The sequence below is a fragment of the Suricata suricatta genome, chromosome 16, assembly GCF_006229205.1.
Source record: "Suricata suricatta isolate VVHF042 chromosome 16, meerkat_22Aug2017_6uvM2_HiC, whole genome shotgun sequence".
Classification (NCBI taxonomy): Eukaryota; Metazoa; Chordata; class Mammalia; order Carnivora; family Herpestidae; genus Suricata; species Suricata suricatta.
In genome coordinates this window covers 25,018,870-25,039,368 of record NC_043715.1, presented here as the reverse complement: position 1 = coordinate 25,039,368, position 20,499 = coordinate 25,018,870, and the positions used below count along the sequence as shown (strand labels likewise).

The 20,499-nt window shown below is 43.2% G+C and overlaps 1 pseudogene; it reads left to right on the top strand.

Annotated features, from left to right (window-relative positions):
• The first annotated feature begins 3,376 nt into the window (after nucleotides 1-3,376).
• Nucleotides 3,377-20,499, top strand: part of LOC115279722 — a 55,989-nt pseudogene continuing 38,866 nt past the window's right edge.

The following is a 20,499-nucleotide window of genomic DNA, read 5'->3' as shown; positions in this document are numbered from 1 at the left end:
CGGGTTCCAGACTAGCCCTGTGCTGATGCTGGCCGCGTGCAGTGAGTGGGGCAGGACGGCACCTGTGGCAATGAGCCCTGTGACTGGCCAGCACTGTGGAGTGGGCAGGGGCCACACAGAGCCTAGAAGGAAGTTCTCTGGGTGTGCAGTTTGAGGAGCCCAGAGTGAAGAGTGGTTGCTGCCGGCTGGGGAGACAGGAGTGGTGACGTGGAGGAGGTGGCACATGAGTGGGGCCTTGAGTGAAGAACAGACGTTTCAACATCACCATCTGCACTTGCCAGCTCACAGCGTCTAGGAGACCAGGGCTGACACAGATGTCTCCCCCATTCACATGTGTGTGAACTCGGTTCCCAGACAGGGAAGTGACTTGCCAGGGCCCTGCAGAGCACCTCTGATAGGGCCTAGTCTTTCAGATAATAGGCCTGTTGTTTTTTCTGATCAGTTCCACCTCTCTGGCTGCATATGCTGGATCCACCCTACCCTGCCCATGGGAGTGAGGACCAGGCATCAGAGCCAGGGCTGAGATAGGAGGCCTTACCACATTCCACCCACAGATCCCCCATAGGCCCTTCTACCCATCCCAAGACCTGACATGCTCATAGTTGAGTCACTTCTGACTTATCTACCCATTTCCTTAAGCCAGAAATCCAAGAGTCATCCTTGATCTGGCTCTCCCTCACCTCCCGTACTCCCCAGTTGACCTCCAACACATGTCTGGAAAACTACTACTAAAACATTTATTCTCTCATTTCTTCCTCAACAATGACACTGTGAAGTTGGCACCCAAAGTCCATAGCCAAGAAGGGGCAGAGCTGGAATTCAGCCCCAGTTTTCTTCTTATTATAGGAAATGGAAGCCACTGTTCTCTTGCCATCCAGATGCAGCCTTCTCGTGGGTCACACTGAAAGCCACTCACTGGACTGTTTGACTCTAGTTTTGCCTTTTCTACACATTCTCCTTACAGTAGCCAGTGGGATCTTTCTAAAACATATGGCCAATTATATCTGTCTCTTGCTTAAAATCCTCCAGGGGTTTCTTAAGATAGAGTTCAGTGTTCCCTTCCATATAAACCTTGAGAGGCCTTGCAGGATCTGCCTACCATGGAGAGAGGCAGGTGCTGGCCTCCTCCTATGTCGCAGACAATGCAATGCTGCACCCACACCCCTTGGGTCCTTGTACTGTCTTGGTGGCCCTTGCACCGTGTGTGCCTTCACTCTCAACAGTCAGCCATTATATGCCTAGACTAGTATTAGCTACCCAAGTAGGACATTGCAAAAAAGGCCAGTTATAAATGAATGTTTGCATCTGTGTGTGAGCATCTTAAAGTTTATTTTGAGAGAGAGAGAGCATAAGTCAGGGATGGAGACAGAATTTCAAGCAGGATCCACACTATCAGTGCAGAGTCCAATGTGGGGCTCGAACTCATGAACTGTGAGATCATGACCTGAGCTGAAATCAAGAGTGGACCACTCAACCAACTGAGCTATCCAGGTATCCCTGTCTTTGAACATCTTAAAGGTTGAAACTGATTTCAGGTTCTCTAAGTTCAGTAGCAAATGTGAATAGAGGTGCCACTGCCAGAAAAGTGTAGAGAGACAATCAGCCTATGATGTCAAGAAAAATCACTTGGAGGAGAAAACACTTGATCTGACTCCAGAAGCATGAGTAAAATTTATTAGGAAAAAAGAGAAGGAAAGACATTACCAGGATGAAGAGGCAGCACTTGTCAAGCCTAGAAGATACCAAACGAAGAGGTAGATAGAAAGTCAAGATGCTCCCAGATACTACAGCATGAGTTGGGGGAGGAGCAGGAGATGTTCCATCAGGGGCCCGATGGGGTTTTCATGGCAGGATAATCAGCTCCATTTTACAGGGAAGGACAATGTCTGAGGCCCAGAGAGACCACATGAGTGGCTCCAGGTCACAGATCAGGCCTTCCTTGTTCCTCTCCCTGCAAACGTGTGGCCCTGATTGAGAGGTGACTGAGGGGATTCAGACAAGCCCCAGGCCTCGCTCAGCTGGCAGTAGGCAGGGCAAGGACATGGTACAGTCAGTGACCTCAAAGCCAAGGTTGGAGGCTGCACTGGGTAGAGATTTCTTGTGCTCAGCAGTTAAGAGGATTTGAGGTTCTCAGTGCAGTTTGGAGAAATAGAAGCCAATTTACACATTCGCAGCATGTAGTTCCCCCAAGCTGTGCGGTAGCCATGGTGAGGCCCTGACCGAGCCACACTCACACAAAGTAAGAAGACATGTTACCTTCAAACTTGAAGCTGTTCTTTTGCCTTAATCGAAGCCATGTGTCTGGTCCTGCTTCTAGGCGTAGCTCTCATGGCTTTTGGAGATTGAAGTAAAACTCCTTCACACAACTTAAATGAGTATTTTTGTAGATTTTTAAAAATCATTACAGAAAGGAAAATGTCAGTATCACAGCAATCCAAGCCATTGATTTTGAGGACACAGGCTGTCTGCAACACTGGAGAGCACATTTCCAAAAGAGTATGAGTGATACCCATATGGGGCACTGACCACGAGAGCATGATGTAGCTAGCCTTTTTGGAAAGACTCAGATGGGCTCGAGCTGTTCCCTCCTCCGGCTTTGCATGTCAGAGGCTGGAGGCTAACGCGTACTGCATGGGAGCAGAAGGCTGCTGCACAAGGCTGGACTGAAAAACTGTGGAATTGCTGACCCGAAAGCTGCCTTTAGACACCGTTTCTTCAGAATGAAGCAACAATCTCGAACTGCACGAGAACACAGACACCACTCGGGCCCCGCCCTCACTTTTCAATATGTTGAGTTTAATGGCCCTGTGGCCAGCAGTAGTATATAAAAAAAAGATTTTAGGGCCAGATTTATGTAACATCTAACCTTAAACTAAGAATGCAGCTGATTTAATTCTATATATTAACATTTTTGAGAACTAGTGGGACAGTTTTCATATAACTTAAAAAGGTGTACATGGTGATGAGGTATTGTAGGTGCTATTATGATTACAGAAAACTGCATTTTATGTGATACCTGTGAGAATTCACATGTGCCATACCATTTAGCTGCGGCTTGTCTTTGTTAAGAAAATGGTCTACTTAGTATTTGGCAAAATTCTTTGTTTAATTCGACTAGATTATATTTGTAGAAGGAAAAAAATTGTGTTATTGCAACACTAAATTCTTTCCAGAGAACGGAATATTGTCGTTTCCCCCCTCCCATATTGTAGGAAACGCTGTAATAGTAGAAAGAGTGGGTTTGGGATTCTACAAATTTATCTTGAATCCCTTCTGTCACTAGATAGTGTAGGGCAGTGGCGAAGTGACTATCCTGCCCTGAAAACCGGTTACCTGAAGTGAAAATAGGGGATAAAGTTACTTCACAGAGTCCGGCATGGGGAAGTGCGTAGTAAACACCAGTGAATCATTTGTTTGTGGTTTCCTGCAGTTCCTGGATGTGCAAGGTACAACTGCCTGGTTGACATTGGGGGCTAGTAAATCTTGGACACCCAAACTGTTATTTAATATGCGATACCTCCAGTGATTTCTGTATTTAAAATAGGAAATAAGGAACAAGTACAAGATCCCTCTGAACCTTGAGATTTGATGGTTAAGAGGTCTTTTCCCAGCGTGGACATCTTTTGTGGTCTGTGTGTGTGTGTGTGTGTGTGTGTGTGTAAAATAACAACACCTGAGGATGCCTGGTGGCTCAGTTGGTTGAGCGTTGAGTGTTGAGCATCTGACTCATTAAAAACTTTTTTATTTTTTAACATTTATTCATTTTTGAGAGACAGAGCACGAGCAGGGGGAGGGGCAGAGAGAGAGGGAGACATAGAATCAGAAGCAGGTTCCTGGCTCTGAGCTGTCAGCACAGAGCCTGACACCAGGTTCAATGTGGAGCTCAAACTCATGAACCGTGAGATCATGACCTGAGCTGAAGTCAGATGCTTAACCAGCTGAATCACCCAGGAACCCCAAGTGTCTGACTCTTGATTTTGGCTCAGGTCATGATCCCAAGGTCATGGGATTGAATCCTGGTCAGGCTCTGCATTGAGTGTGGAGCCTGCTTAATATTCTGTCTCTTTCTCTCTCTGCCCTCTCCACCACTCACATATGCATACACTCTCTCTCTCTCAAATAATAAAATAAAATATCAACACCTATATAGTATTTTCCTTCTATCTTTTTCTTTCTTTCTTTCTTTCTTTCTTTCTTTCTTTCTTTCTTTCTTTCTTTTCTTTCTCTTTCTTTCTTTCTTTCTCTCTTTCTCTCTCTCTCTTTCTTTCTTTCTCTCTCTCTCTTTCTTTCTCTTTCTTTCTTTTTCTCTCTTTCTCTCTCTCTCTCTCCTTCCTTCCTTCCTTCCTTCCTTCCTTCCTTCCTTCCTTCCTTCCTTCCTTCCTTCCTTCCTTCCAAGTTCATGAGTGTAGGAGTATGTGTGTACCTGTGGAGGTGTGAGGACGACTGCCCCATCAGGAAATACTTTCTGAATCCGTCTTCTGCCCCCCTATCCGGAGGCAGGGGGTCAGGACCCTCTAGTGTTCTTTAAGCAGTATGCAGTATGCAGTATGCAGAATGTTGCAGAGAAGGGCTTGGCTGGCTATAGCATCTGTGGGCGGATGCTGCCATCTTGTGGTGGAAGTCTCAGAAAGCTCTACACAGGACCAATCTCTAGGATGTCGGGGCTGGAACACAGGGTTCCTTCTCCTCCAGCTTCTCTGACTCTAATCTCACAGACCACCTCCTTTCCCCTTTTCCTTTGCTTCTCAGCCCAGAGGAAGCTTTTAGTCTAGGAGGAAGCTTCTCTTTCTTCTGTTCTAATTCTAAGCAAGTACCTTGTATTAGATTAGGGTTCTTAAGAGAAGCAGAATCAGTAGGATCGCTCCCTCTCCCTCTCCCTCTCCCTCTCTCTCCCTCTCCCTCTCCTTCTCCCTCTCTGTCTATTGAGATTTATTATGAGGGGTTGGCTCACACATAATAGTGGAGGTGTATGAAGTCCCAAACCTGATGTCTGCAAGCTTCAGGCCCAGGAAAGCAGGTGATAGTTCAGTCTGAGCTCAAAGTCCTGAGGACAAGGGAGCCAATGGTGTCAGTCCCGGTCCTAGTCAGAGTGGATGGTGTAAATCCTGACCTGAGCCTGAAGGCCCAAGAACCAGGATTGCCAGTGGGTGAGGGCAGGAGAAGATGAATGTTACAGTTCTTTAAAAAGTTTATTTATTTATTTTGAGAGAGAGAGCACACCCATGAGGGTGAGCACAAGTGGGGGAGGGGAAGAAAGAGAGGGAGAGAGAGAATCCCAAGCAGGCTCTGCACTTGTGCAGAGACTACTGCAGGGCTTGAACTCATGAACTTCAAGATGGTGACTTGAGCCAAAGTCAGACCCTTAACAGTCTGAGCCACCCAGGTGCCCCTATGAATGTTTCAGTTTAAGCAAAAGCAAATTTGCCCTTCACATTTTTATTATATCTTGACCCTCAATGGATTGGGTGATGCCCACCCCCATTAGGGATTACAATCTGATTTACTCAGTCTACTGATTCAAATGCTAATGTCCTCCAAGAACACCCTCACAGACACACCCAGAAATACTGTTTTACCAGGTCTCTGATCATCCCTAAGTCCAGTTAAATCAACACATAAAATTACCCACCACATATTCCTAATGTGTTCATACCTCTGGATCCTCTTCTTCCTGTGGCTTAAAATTTAGATTAAAATGTCAAGAGGATTTACAACATCTCTCTGATTTCTGCTTTGAGTTGTTTTTCTCCTGAGATGATGGTAATATGACCAATTTCTTGTGTGTGTTCTAGGAAGTGAAATTGGGAAAGTATACCATAGAGATAAAATATCTCAAAATATTTTTCTATTCTGTTTCTCCCTGTGGTAAATCTTTGTGACAATGATAGTGGCTTGAATATATGTCTACCTTGACTTCTGATCAAGATTCCAATATAACTACTATTACTTTTCCAGAGTGGGGCAGCCAACGGGCCAGAAACCAGGCGATCACTGGAAGGTGTGTGTGTGTGTCTAGCTGGGTGGGCAGTTGGGTTCTGTCACAATTAGATGGGGGTTCAGGCAAATGATTTGGTTCCTTTTGGTTTATGAGAGACTAGGAACTAGAGAGCTTTGGAAGTGAGCATAGTGGGGTCTGTTTGCTTTGACTGCCTGCACAGAGAGAGTGTGGAAGGAAATTCTCAGCACCTACTCCCCACCCCCAATCTGCCTTCCCAAAAGACTGTAAAGTGATGAGCCTTGCTTACCTGTGGTGTTCAGTTCCTACCTGCCTGCTGGCATCACCCCTCGGTCCCCTGGGACTGTTATTTTAGAGATGTTGGGCACTCGGGCACCTGGGTGGCTCAGTTGGTTAAGCATCTGGCCCCTTGTTGGGCTCTGTGCTGACAGCATGGAGCCTGCTTGGGATTCTCTCTCTCCCTCTTTCTGTTCCTCTCCCCTGCTCGCTCTCTCTCTTTCTCTCTCTCTCTCAAAATAAATAGATGAACTTAAGAAAAAGATATGCTGGGCATGACACGGGGACTTTAAAGACAACTTTAGAATCCTCCTCCCCCTTCTAGGTCTTCTGGGGATGTTAGAGAATTGAATCTTCTCCATCATATTTTAACAAGGCTTCATTTGCTCTTCCTTCTTTTCTGCTGACAAGTTAAATATGGCCCACAGGTTGTAAACCACTGGTTGAAATGCAACTGATTTTTGAATATGATTTTTTATCCTGCAACTTTACTGAATTTATCAGTTCTAACAGGTTTTTAGTGGAGTCCTTAGTGTTTCCCGTACAGTGACCCTTGAACAATGTCCACTTGAACTATGTGGGTCCATTTATATGTGGGTTTCTTGCTAAATACATACATGTATTTTATCTTTCTTATAATTTTCTTAATAACATTTTCTTTTCTCTAGTTTATTGTAAGAATACAGTATATAATACAGAGAACATAAGCATGTGTTAATTGGCTATTTATGTTATCAGTAAGGCTTCTGGTCAACAGTAGTAGTCAAGTTTTGGGGGAGTTAAGAGTTATACTTGGATATTTTTTTTTTAATTTTTTTAAATGTTTTATTTATTTTTGATACAGAGAGAGACAGAGCATGAGAGGGGGGGGGTCAGAGAGAGAAGGAGACACAGAACCAGAAGCAGGCTCCAGGCTCTGAGCTAGCTGTCAGCACAGAGCCTGATGCGGGGCTCGAACCCACGAACGTGAGATCTGACCTGAGCCAAAGTCGGAGGCTTAACCGACTGAGCCACCCAGGTGCCCCTCTTCTTCCTTTCTGATTTAGTTTCCTTTTATTTTTTTCTTGCCCAGTTGCTCTGGCTGGGACATACGGTACTAGGTATTATTTCCCTTCCCCGCCCCCAGTACTATTGTGAATAAGAGTGGTGGGAGTGGGCACCCTTGTCTTGTTCCTGATCATAGAGGAAAAGCTTTTAGCTTTTCACTATTAAGTGTGATGTTAGGGCACCTGGGTGGCTCAGTTGGTTAAAGTGCTTGACTCTTGATTTCAACTCAGGTCTTGATCTCACAGTCCTGACATTTGCACTGACAGTTCAGAGCCTCTTTGGGACTCTTCCTCTCTCTCTGCTCCTCCTGCAAGGCACACATGCTTTCTCTCTCTTGTTCTCTCAGAACAAATAAATAAACTTAAAAAAATAAGTGTGATAATAGCTGTGGACTTGTCATACGTGGCTTTTATTGTGTTGAGCTTTTTTCCCCTTGAAGAAAACTTTGTTTTGTTGCATTTTTATCATGAATATATGTTCAATTTTGTCTAAGGCTTTTCCTGCATTTATTGAGATGATCATATAATTCTTCATCCTTCACTTTCTTAATGGGGCGTACCACACTTCCTTATTTACGAATATTGAAACATCCTTGTATCCAAGGATAAATCCCACTTGGACTTGGTTCATGATCCTTTTCACGTGCTATTGAGGGTTTCTATGTTTACTGGGGATATTGGCCTGTAGTTTCCTTTTTTTGTAATGTCCTTGTCTAGCTTTGGTATCAGGGTAATGCTGATCTTGTAAAATGTAAACTTGTTTTCCTAGTTTCTATTTCATTTATTTCTGATTTGATCTTTATTATTTCCTTCTCCTAACTTTAGGTTTAGTTCTTCTTCTTTTTCTAGTTTCTTGAGGTGTCAAGTTAGGCTGTTTATTTGAAATGTTTCTTTTTTCAGGCGTTTATGGCTCTGTTCCTCCTTCTTAGAGCTGCTTTGCTGCCTCATATAAGTTTTGGTATGCTGTGTTTCCATTTTTGTTTGTTACTTTTTTCTTTTTCTTTTTTAAATTTTGCTAAATTGTATTCAATAAGTTTTCGTGGAAAATAAAGGGGCTCTTGCTTTTGTTATTACTTGCTGGTTTTTTTTTTTTTCCTTCTGTAGTGTTAGTAATCATTTAAAAGTTGGAAGAAAACTTGTTTCCACAAATGGAACCAAATGGAAACAGCAGTAGAAGCATATTGTCTTCCCACAGCTCTTCTGAGAAAGGCAATGAAGTTAGGTTTTATCTAATGCAGATGTACCATTGCTAATTTTCTGAGGATAGACTTGACAGTGACCTTGCAGGCATACGTACATAGATATGTAACATATAATATATTCAACCCGGCTGACCATTTTTATTTGTTTCAAGATATTTTTTTGACTTTCCTTTTGATTTATTCTTTGACCCACTGGTTGTTCAGGAATGTGTTAGTTTCCACATGTTTATGAATTTTCAACTTTTCCTTCTGTTAATTGATTTCTCGTTTCATACCATCATGGTCAAAAAAGATACTTGATATGAATTTCAGTCTTCTTAATTGTATTAAGACTTGTTTTGTGACCTAACAAAGATCTATACCAGAGAACCATGTGTACTTGAAAAGAATATGTATGTATTCTGTTGCTGTTGGATGGAATGTTCTGTATATGTCTGTTAGGTCCCTTTTATCTATAGTGGTGTTTTAGTTTGCTATTTCCTTACTGCTTTTCTGGCTGTATGCCCTATCTATTGTTGAAAGTAGGATATTGATGTCCCCTACTGTCACTGTATTGTTGTTATTTGTCCCTTCAGTTCTGTTAATATTTGCTTTATATATTTAGGTGCCCTGATGTTGGGTGCATATATGTCTACAATTGTTATTTCCTCTTGATGAATTGATCCTTTTATCATTGTATGATGGCTTTTGTGTCTTGTGAGCTAAATTTTTTTAAACATTTTTTTTTTAGCATTTATTCATTTTTGAGAGACAGAGAGACACAGAGCATGAACAGGGGAGGAGCAGAGAGAGAGGGAGACACAGAATCCGAAACAGGCTCCAGGCTGTGAGCTAGCTGTCAGCACAGAGCCCAATGCAGGGCTCGAACTCACAGACTGTGAGATCATGACCTGAACCGAAGTCAGACACTTAACCAACTGAGCCACCCAGGTGCCCCAAGCTATTTTTTTTTAAACGTTTATTTATTTTTGAGAGAGAGAGAGAGAGAGAGCATGAGCAGGAGAGAGGCAGAGAGAGAGGAAGTCACAGAATCTGAAGCAGGCTCCAGGCTCCCAGAGAGGGAGGGAGGGAGAGAAAGAGAGTGAATGGAAGAGGAGCAGAGAGAGAGAGAGAGAGAGAATCTTAAGTAGGCTCTGTAGTGTCAATGCAGAGCCTGACGTGGGGTTGGAACCTACAAAGCATGGGATCATGATTTGAACTGAAATTAAGAGTTGGATGCTTAACTGACTGAACCACCCAGGTGCCACTCTTGTGACAGTTCTAGACTTCAAGTTTTATTTTGTCTGATATAACTATAGCCACCTCTGCTGTCTTTTGGTTAACATTTGCATCTTTTCTAATCCCTTTACAAATTTCAGCCCATGTGTGTCCTTAAAACTAAAGTGAGACTCTTGGGATGCTGGAGTGCCTTAGTTAAGTGTTTGACTTTGGCTCAGGTCATGGTTCTTGAAGTTTGTGGGTTTGAAGCCCATGTTGGGCTCTCTGGGCTCTCTGCTGTCAGCATAGAGCCCACTTCAGATTCTCTATCCCGTTCTCTCTCTGCCCCTTCCCCTACTTGTGGTCTCTCTCTCTCTCTCTCAAAAATAGATCTATCTAAAATATATTTTTTAGACTTGTGAAACTCAACAGTAAGACAATTTAATTTTTTCTTGAACAAATAACTTTCAATTCTAATAGAAAAACTAAATAGATATGATCCTTGCCTTTAAGGAGATCATTGTCTAGTAGAAGAGAAAATGAGTGGGTATTGTTTCAGTTATCTATATAATAACTTATAGTCTCCCATAAACCCATGGGCTGGCCATGGTTTGCTGGGGTTCAGCTGGAAAGTTCATCTGCTTATCTTGCATGGAGGTGTCTCTCATGCAGATTCACTTCGCTGCCTGTTGGGCTTAGCTGAGAGGTCCAACATTGCCTCACTCATATGTCTGGTGCCTTGGTGTTCTTCCACGTGGCCTTTCTCTTTTTTGTGGTGTCTTATCATTCAGTAGTCTGGTCCAAGTTTCTTTACTCCAAGGTGACTGGCTCCATCAGGGATAAAACAGAAGCTGCCAGGGTTCTTAAAGGAGAGGACCAGACATAGTAGCACTTCTGCTGCATTTCATTGATAAGGAAAGTCATACTGCCAGCCGTGACTCAAGAGGAGAGGTAGTAGATTTGATGGGTGCAGTAACACACGCTCGCAGAGAGGGGAGAAACTGATGGCAACCCTCTTTTGAGAGTATCTTCTATGGATATAAATAAATAAGAACCACAGATAAAATTTAGTGAGCCCTTTTATGTCAGACACTAGGCTAAGTACCTAATGTGTATTACCTTACTAAATCCTCTTGCTAACCCTATAAAGTAGGAATCTTTTTTACCCACATTTTATAAGCAAGCAAATGGAGGCTGGTAGAAGTTAAGTAAATAAGTCCAGGTCAAATATCTAATAAACGGCCAAGTTGGGGTTCAGACTCCTTGGAGATTGACTTGTTGTTGGGTCATGAGAGGAAGTTGCACGGAACGGTGAAGGCCTCAGTGTGTGGAGTCTTCACACTCTAATAAATGCTATGAGAGAGGGCAGTGGGGTTGAAAGAAGAGCAAGATCCCTTCTGTCTGGGCGTTTAGGGAAGTCTTCAGAAAAGGTGTCTTTGAACCTAGATGCCTAAGGATGATTTGACATGAACAGATTGGTGGATTAGAGATTTCTTGCTGGTGGGAAACATCATGAACGTGTGTTTGAGGAGAGGAAGCAGAAGCATACACTGGGAGCAACATTCAGTTTGGCTTGAGTGGACTCTAGAATTCAAGGAAGGAGACAGTAAGAGCTGCTGGAGGCTGGGTGTGTGGGGTCAGATTGTGAAAATGCTGAACAACTGGCTGAGATATTTGGGCTTTTATTTTGTGACAACTGGGGAGATTTTAGTGTTTTGGAATAAGGGTTTTATTTTTTATTTTATTTTATTTTACTCCAAAGGGTTTGTTGAGACAAGTTTCACATCGAAGTCCAGGGCAGAGGGGATGGGGCTTATAAACAGGAACCTTGAAGGGGGCCCGAGGGCTCAGGGTGGAACCCAAAAGAAGAGTGAAATAAATAGAGGAAGAGAGTGGAGGGCCGGAGAGGAGACACAGACTAACACACAGTGATAACAACATGGGTGGGGCGGGGCTCCATGAAAATCCCATTTATTTATTTAATTAATTAATTAATTAATTTTTTTTTAAAAATCCCATTTATTTATACAGATATACAGGAAGTTGTGGGGGACCCAGGGGACCCCCTCCAGCCTCCAGACCCCAGGGAGGGGTGAGAGAAGGCCCTCTCTCCCCATGGGTGGCCCCATAGGGGCTGGGGGGCTGCCCTTGGAGGAGTCCTGGGGGAGAGGGGGAGGGCTGCCTCCCCTGAGGGCATCACTGGCAAGGGTTTTTATTTTTTTATTTAAAAAATTTTTTTTTAAATTTTTTATTTATTTTTGATACAGAGAGAGACAGAGCATGAGAGGGGGAGGGGCAGAGAGAGAAGGAGACACAGAACCGGAAGCAGGCTCCAGGCTCTGAGCTAGCTGTCAGCACAGAGCCTGATGCGGGGCTCGAACCTACGAACCGTGAGATCTGACCTGAGCCGAAGCCGGAGGCTTAACCGACTGAGCCACCCAGGTGCCCCGTTTTTATTTTTAAAAAGTTAAAAATCATAGAGGTAGACTTGATACACTGAAATGCAGATACTGAAGGCAGGATGAACAAAGCTTTGAGTGTTTTCTCACTGGGCTAGTGGCGGGGGTTGTAGGTCTGGAGTGTTTTATTGACCACTGGGATGGAGCAGGGGCATGTGGAGTAGTAGAGATATTGAAGGGCTTGGTGGTTGAGGAAGGAGTCAAAGATGGGTAGAGAATATCCAGCCAGAGTAACTTAAGGTGTAGAAATGGGGCAGACCTGAGGAATATACAGTTGTTTAAATTTTGGGTTACTGAATTGACTTCAAACAATGCTATAGACCTGATGACTTGATGGTCTTGCATGAGTTGGTCCAAAAGTTGTCTGGGTCCCTCGCCCTGGCCTGTGGGGCGGTAAATCCTTGCAGGTTCGTTCCTGAGGGAGGGAGAGAGAAATAGGGCAGGAAGGGGAGCACAGAGAATGAGGCAAGACAAGCGTTTTCTGATTAAGCCCCCGTTTATTAAGAAAACACTGTATCTTATAAAGGTTTCGAGGCGGGAAACTGGCCCAGGTTGGTTGCCAGGTAACAGAGTCAAATGATTATTAGAAAAAGGGGAAACCGAAACTGAAACTCCGAACACAGCATCAAAGGAAGCGCCCAGACTCTTGTCCGCAATAATGGGCAGGGGAAGATTAGCGCTGCATAAACCCGAATGCGGTTTGATCTTTTGTTCATTTTGGCTTTTCTCGTCTGGCTCAGTATGACTGTCTCTGAATCCTGGACCAGGAAATGCACTCTCCTAGCCTACAGATGTAAATCTTGTTTTTTCGGTTGCTCCCTGGAGAGCAATATGTCCTTGCCTGAGGCAGCCAAAACTCGGCAGCTCCCAACAAAAAGTGAGTCATGGAGGAAACATGACACTTTTCCTGTTAGCTAATTTTGCAAGTTACTACACACCAGTATCATGATTTTCTCCTTTTTTTGTTACTCTCAATCAAACCCAAACAGAGCCCAGTCACTTTTGTGGCCTGCCCGTTAGCTGTGTCTATCTCCTGTCCGTCTATTTCCCCCCTGAGATTCTCTCGTTAGCCTCATAAAAGGTACTGCCCTGTATCAGGGGATTAAGTGCTTGATAGGACACTGTGCCTTGACCAACTGCTTTACATATAAGAAAAATGAAAGAGAGAAAAGTTAAATGACCAGCACAACAGGGAGTGAGGATACATGTGCTGACCTCAGTCAGAGCAGCAGGGAGGACATTTATGACTTTTAGGCACAGGGCATGGGTAGACGAAAGGCCAAGTAAACCCAATACATGGGGAAGAGATGTGGCCTGGCAGCATCAGGAATAAGCCCGGGATAGAGCTGTGAGCTGGTAACTCAGTTCCCTTTGCAGAGGCCAGCAAGCACATGATGTTTACTTTTGTAAGAGTCCTAACAGGTTCAGGGTAGAAGCTTCTGTAATGTTGCTGTGATTAAGGACTTTCATCCTGATTAGAATTACACAGTGGCATACGAGCGGGAACCGTCAGAATTTAAGTAGCCGCTCACTCGAACGAATGCAGTCGTTTCTGAAGTGGGTTGTTAACTTATTACTTGCTCTCTTGTTTTTCATTTGCTTCAGATCTCGGTATGCGGATTCTGGGGCCTTGGGAGTGGTGGCTGGGGTTTGAATATTTACTGTGGAGCGCCTCCTAGAGCTCTGCCTCATTACCGAAGCTTACTCTCATCATCCATCAAAAGATTGGTAGCCCCTCAGGGAGGAGTGGGGGATTGCAGGGTGTCTCTCCGCATGTGCTTTGTCAAGCCCCTGATTATTTGTCTGAGTTGTCGGTGCACATCCCATGCTGAAGGGAAAGGACCCATGTAGGAGGTGGTTTCCAAGAGCTCAATTCATTAAGGACTTCCCAGATTAATCTATTATTACCTGTTTTCAGATGCTGAAAAATACTACAAATACAATAGTAACAGTTTTCAACCTATCTTACAATGGGCTTGATGAGGTCTTGGGGTAATGTTGGGGGGAGGTTCAGAGCTGACGGCCAAGAAAGAATTCTTAAAGATGTCTTTGGTGCAAAAACATGATTTTATTAAAGCATGGGGACAGGATCCGTGGGCAGGAGGAGCTGCACTCGGGTTGTGATGAGTAATTGATTATATCCTCTCAGGTTGGGAGGGGGTCAGGGATGGGGTAAGCCTCTAAGGAATTTTGGAAGCAAGGTTTCCAGGACCTTGAGGGGCTAGCTGTTGCTAGGAAAATGCCATTTATCACCACTTAGGAAAACCTCAGTCATGAGACCCTTCAGACGTATATCAGGGGGCCATCAGCTTGGAGTATGATTGCCAGCATATATCTTGGGCGAGTTGAGATAAAGGAAGTTTCCAAAGGAATTTTTAGCTGTTGAAGTAGACATCCAGGATCCTGGGGATCAGGATGTTAAGCCAATATTCCCTTTTGCCCCCAGCAAAGTGTCATCATTGAGGCAGCTGAGTTCCTAGTGGAAGGTCACTCTGCCAGTTTCAAGGACTTTTCAGTGGGCTGTAGGCAGTAAGGGAATTTAATTTTTCATCTGCCTTCACTTCCCACATCACCATGGCAAGCACTTAAACTCTTTTCCTTTGTTCTTGGGTGGCCAGGAGTGTCCGAGGAATATGGCACATCTCCCACCTGGGGTAGAGTGCTGTTAGCCTGTACTTTGCCCTCAGCTCACTCCATGCTCCCTCATCAGTCTGGGCAAGTTATACTTATTATCTTGAAACCTTTTAGTAACCCCTTTTACATATCAGAGAATGATGTCTCAGTTCCAAAGCTTTAAATCCTGGTTCAGATGCCAAAATTTGCGTTTGGTTTTCTGTGATGGTCATTGAAATTACAGTTTTCTAGCTTATACAATGGGAAATAGGAATGCTAGAATAGGCCTTTGAATATAATCTCCCAATTTCTGTACCCCCTGTTGGTTATTTCAGTGAATGTGGGCAACCTCCAGTGTTGTGCTTTTTCCCCTCCCATCCTGGAGTAGCCAGGTGAGGATGCTCATGAGACTAATTTAGGCTTGGGTGGCAGGAAGTCAGGCCAGACACAAAATAGACCAAAACACAGGGCATATGGATTTATTTCTGGTTATCTTCCCCTCTGAATTAAGGCCGGCCTCTGCCAATGGGAGGTGAGCATTTTAAAGCTCCACTTGAATCAATAATGACCAGGCATAGCTTAAGGTAATAGGTAGTATTGATCAGGAGAGAAATCTATTGCATGTGCAGGAGAATTCAGCAGGCTGAGCAGACAGCTTAGTGTAATGAAAAGAACACAGTCTCTGCAGTCTAATAGACACTGGTTTGAATGCTGTCTACACAACCGACCTTGTGACTTTGGGCAGTTCTTTCGAACATTCTGAGCCTCAGTTTCCTTGTCTGTAGAATGCACTTACCTCTTTGGCTTATTTTGATGAAGCTGTAAGTACTCATTGCCAAGGTTTCCTCTTCCCAAGGCATTATGATAACTGCTTTAAGTACGCTCTGCGTGTGTTTATGCTTTTATTAATGTTTGGATACTTACAAGTATTAACTTTGGATATTTGACCATCTATTTCTATTATATTTTCCTTTATCTTTTCCCCATTTTTGTAGTTATTGACACTGGTTTTGAACCTATCAGCCTATCCTTGCTCTCTACAGGACAAAGAGGACATGTTTGGTGGCCATTGTGGAATTCTTAGTGAGCAGGAGACTCCTGGATGCTATTATGGAATAAACGGAAAGAATCCAAGCAGAAGGGCAGAACACAGAGCACTGTCTATACCGTTGCTTTTCTCTCTGGGAGAAACCATTTGAAGCTCTATGCTCTCAAGGGTCCAGTCTCACAGATCCTGGTGTACTGAACTTAACAAAGAATATTATCCTTTTGCAAATTCCTTTAACCATCTATTTGTATCTTGTATCTTTTTGGACTTTATCAAATGTCACCTCACAGTATAATTATTTTCTAAGAATCTTATCACTGTTTTCATATTATGGTGCCATACCAATTCCATAGTACCTAATTCAGAGTTGGCACGTCATAGGTGCTTAGTGTATTTTGTTTTTATTGCTTTTGTTTCTTTTTGTTTAAGGAAGAGGCAAATTGCCATTTCAATTAATTCCAGAATGCCTTCGAAGTTGTTATACAGATATGTTCAGTTAAACAAAGGCTTGAGTATCTGTTTAAAGCTAGAATTTGGGTATACAAAGATTTGTTGGAAATAAACGTGGTCCTTGGGGTACCTGGGTGGCTCAGTCTGTTGAGTGTCCGACTTTGGCTCAGGGCATGATCTTATGGTTTGTGAGTTCAAGCCCCTCATGAGGCTTGCTGCTGTCAGTGCAGAGCCTGCTTTGGGTCCTCTTTCCCTTTCTCTGTCCCCTCCCCGTCCCTGCTCATAGTCTCTCTCAAAAATAAACATTAAAAAGAAATAGACATAGTTCTTGCCCTTGAGATTCCCGTAGTTTAGTGTGCAAAATAATTATGCAATTAGAACATTTCACAGTAGAGCACTTGATATTATGCAAAAAAGAAGGGGAGTAATATTATCTGGGGTTTCAGGGAAAGCTGTTGGACATGGCACTGATGTTGAACTTGAATGAATGTATAAAAACCATCTGAAGGAAAAAAGGGTAGCACAATAAAGAAAATAGCATCAGCAAAGCCAGAAGATATGTGGGAAATTTGGTGATTCACAGGAGTCCGTGGGAAGCAGTTTGGAGTGATCACACCATAAAGTACAAAGTAAAATATTTTGGAGGTGAGGAAGAGAGTGGACAGGGGCCAGAGCAGAACTGTATCACACTGGGATAAAGATGTTATCTATAAATAATGTGACATGGTTAGGGTCGTTCCTAACTGGGTCAGTCTGGCTTACTACCAACTGGGGATGAATTTATGATGTTGCCATACTAGCCACAGAGGGGTAATTTGAACGTTGTCGAAACGGTTCAAGGGAGAGAAATTGAGGGCCTAGATTAGGATGGAGAGGATGATGATGATGATGATGATGATGATGATGAAGACAGTTGTGCTAGAATTAGTACTGATAGCTGTGTTTTAATAATCTTTGCTGTATTATAGGTTCTATTTAAAGGATTTTTACAGGTGTTAATTCATTTACTTGTCACATTTACCCTGTGCAGGTAGTATTGATATTATTGCCATTTTATAGAAGCAGAAACTGAGAGTCAGGGGATAAGTGGTTCATGTAAGATTCTGTCATAAGAAGTGGCCACGCTTGGGTTCAGGCCAGGACGTGTGGCTCTGAGCCTGCATCTTGACCACCGCTGCTGCATTTGGTCTTGAAGCAACAGCAGGGTTTGTTGTTACAGTATTCTCTTCAAAAGAATCTCTTCCTAAGATAATTCTCATAATTAAAAACAGAAATTTCTCCTTTGATTAATAGTTATAGAACATTTTTATCATACCAATAAGCAAAAATAGAAAAATGAAAGCAACTTCATTCCCAACATCCTTTCGGTAATTACTAAAAACAATTTGTAGGTTTTTTTTTTTCTATCTTCCTCCTTTTCTCTCTCGTACCTTATCCTGTGTGTGTGTGTGTGTGTGTGTGTGTGTGTGTGTGTGTGTGCATGTGTGTATACACATGCTTTTGGATCATCATTTAAGGCATAATATATTTTTGAATCTTATTTTTAATAACTGCATAATATTTATTTAATAATAAATGGCAGAGAGATGGGGAGAGAGAGAGAATCTCTTAAGCAGGCTCTACACCCAGCATGGAGTCTGACCCTGGGCTCTGTCTCACAACTGTGAGATCATGACCTGAGCTGAAATCAAGAGTCAGATGCTTATCTGACTGAGCCACCCAGACACCCCTAAAGATTTTATTTTTAAGCAATCTCTACACCCAATGTGGGTCTTGAACTCACAACTCTGAGATCAGGAGTTACATGCTCCACGGACTGAACCAGCCCAGCATCCCTTATAATACTCACTTAAAAAATTTTTTTTAATGTTTTATTTATTTTTGATACAGAGAGAGACAGAGCATGAGAGGGGGAGGGGCAGAGAGAAAAGGAGACACAGAGCTGAAAGCAGGCTCCAGGCTCTGAGCTAGCTGTCAGCACAGAGCCCGATGCAGGGCTCGAACCCATGAACGTGAGATCTGACCTGAGCCAAAGCTGGAGGCTTAACTGACTGAGCCACCCAGGCTCCCCTAATACTCACTTTTAAAAGTCAGGGCTTGGTAACTGGATCAATGTGGATGGGGAAGGAAGAAGAAAGATGATAGATTTAGCGTGACTCAGACTTATGACTGTGTGTGGTGATGTAGTGAGGAACAGAGAACTTTGGAAGATTGTGTAGGCTCACAGAAGGAAGAATATGCTTTAGACAGGCTAAATTTGAGGAATTTTTGTATTATTTAAGCAAGGATACTTGAAACTGGCTCAATATAAAGATGATTATCAGAAATTTACTCTTCTTCCCATTTTACACTTGGTGAACTTGGGACTCGGAAGGCGATCACTTTACCAAAGTTCAAAGACTTTGGCCAGTGCTCATGGTTTTCACGTATATACTGTATATGTTTTACCATTATGTATGTAAATAAGAAAACTTATCAATGAGGTAAAATAGCCTTTTTTGGGGATCACACTCAGTGTTCTGCCCATTTCTTATTCCGGTCACTCTCACTTCTTTCTTTATTCCTCATGGAAGGGTGAATCTTGCCCTAAGGAAGTTTAGAGGCTGTACTTGTTTAACATTGCATTAAAGACCCATCTTACCCTTTGGCTAAGATTATTTTAGCTGCTTTGCTGCTGTTTGAACCTGTAGGATACTTTGAACTGAGGACAAAAAGCCCAAGAAAACAGAAAAAAACCCAACAACTAAAAACCCAATGAGATTGATAGTGTAAAGAAATGGAAAGACAGGGATGCACCAAAGAGGCCTCATCATTTTCTGAGCTTTTGCCTAGTTCTGTTGGGCAGTTCTGGCGGTTGGCTGTTGGTGGAGTCCAGTGATTTTCCTTTACTCATCTTCCCAGTAATCATTGCTGCTGATTTAAGGTTCTATTTCTGCGAAGCCAACTGTAGCTTATTTACTCCACGGGGAGATCTGTAGGGGATGAGGCAGTGTCTTCCAGATGAAAGGAGGCAAGAGAAAGAATGATCCAATACTGTGGCCTGTGCCTGGGAACACCCACAGAGTGTAGAACTCTGGCCTAGGCCACCAGGGGAAAAGACTTCGACGAATATCGAGGTTATCCCTCTTTCTCCAACATAACTGGCACGTTAGTCCCCAAACCACTGTGGATGTGTGTGTGCACCCGCCCCGCCTGCACACGCGCGCACACACACACACCCCACTCCATTACGGATAGTTGGACCACAGGCATTTGTCCTCTTGAACTTCCTTTCATGGGACCTAGTTTTCCTTCTAGAGCCATACCGGACATGTTTCTCACGCCATCCTTGTGATGTTGTTTTAAAGAAATTCAGGGGCACAAGAAAACTTCCAACCCTTAATTAACCTCTTTCTTATATTCCCAGAATTACTTCTCTTTTGAGTTTTCCACTTTGGTGCCTTTTCTTTCAAGGTGTGGCATCCAGAATATTGGTGTTCTTAGAGTTTTAAAAAGTTTATTATGGAATATTAATATGTAAGTGCAGAAGGGAAATTTGGTAGAATGTATTGAAAATTAGGAGGCCTTAGATCCTGAATTTGCCATACCAATTACTGGGTGGAGACTTGAGGAGCCTGGTTCTTTATTCTGAGCATCAGGTTTTCCATCTGTAAAATGGAAGGTCTTGGAGTAAAAGATCTCTATGATCTCTTGTGGTTCTGAATGGACCCAGTGACAATGGAGGATGAACATTATTAAAAAATACATTTATTAAAAGGTTTAAGGGGCTCCTGGGTGGCTCAGTTGGTTAAGTGTCTGACTCGATTTTGGCTCAGGTCACGATCTTATAGTTCGAGAGACTGAGTCCTGCATCAGACTGTGTGCTGACAGCATGGAGCCTGTTTGGGATTCTCTCTCCCCCTCTCTCTCTGCCCTTTCTCTATGTGCTCTCCCTCTCAAAATAAACAAGTAAACATTAAAAAAGATTTGTTAATTTTTAAATTTTTGTTTATTTTTGAGAGACATTTATAAATTCTATATTCTTGTTTCAAGAGTTGATATTCTCGGGGCACCTGGGTGGCTCAGTTGGTTAAATGTCAGCTCAAGTCATGATCTCATACTTTGTGAGATCAAGCCCATGTTGGGCTCTGTGCTGACAATGTAGAGCCTGCTTCAGATTTCTACACCCAGTGTGGGGCCTGAGATTGTCTCATGCTTCACTGACTGAGCGAGACAGGTGCCCCTAAAATTCCTTCTACTTTATTTATTTTTA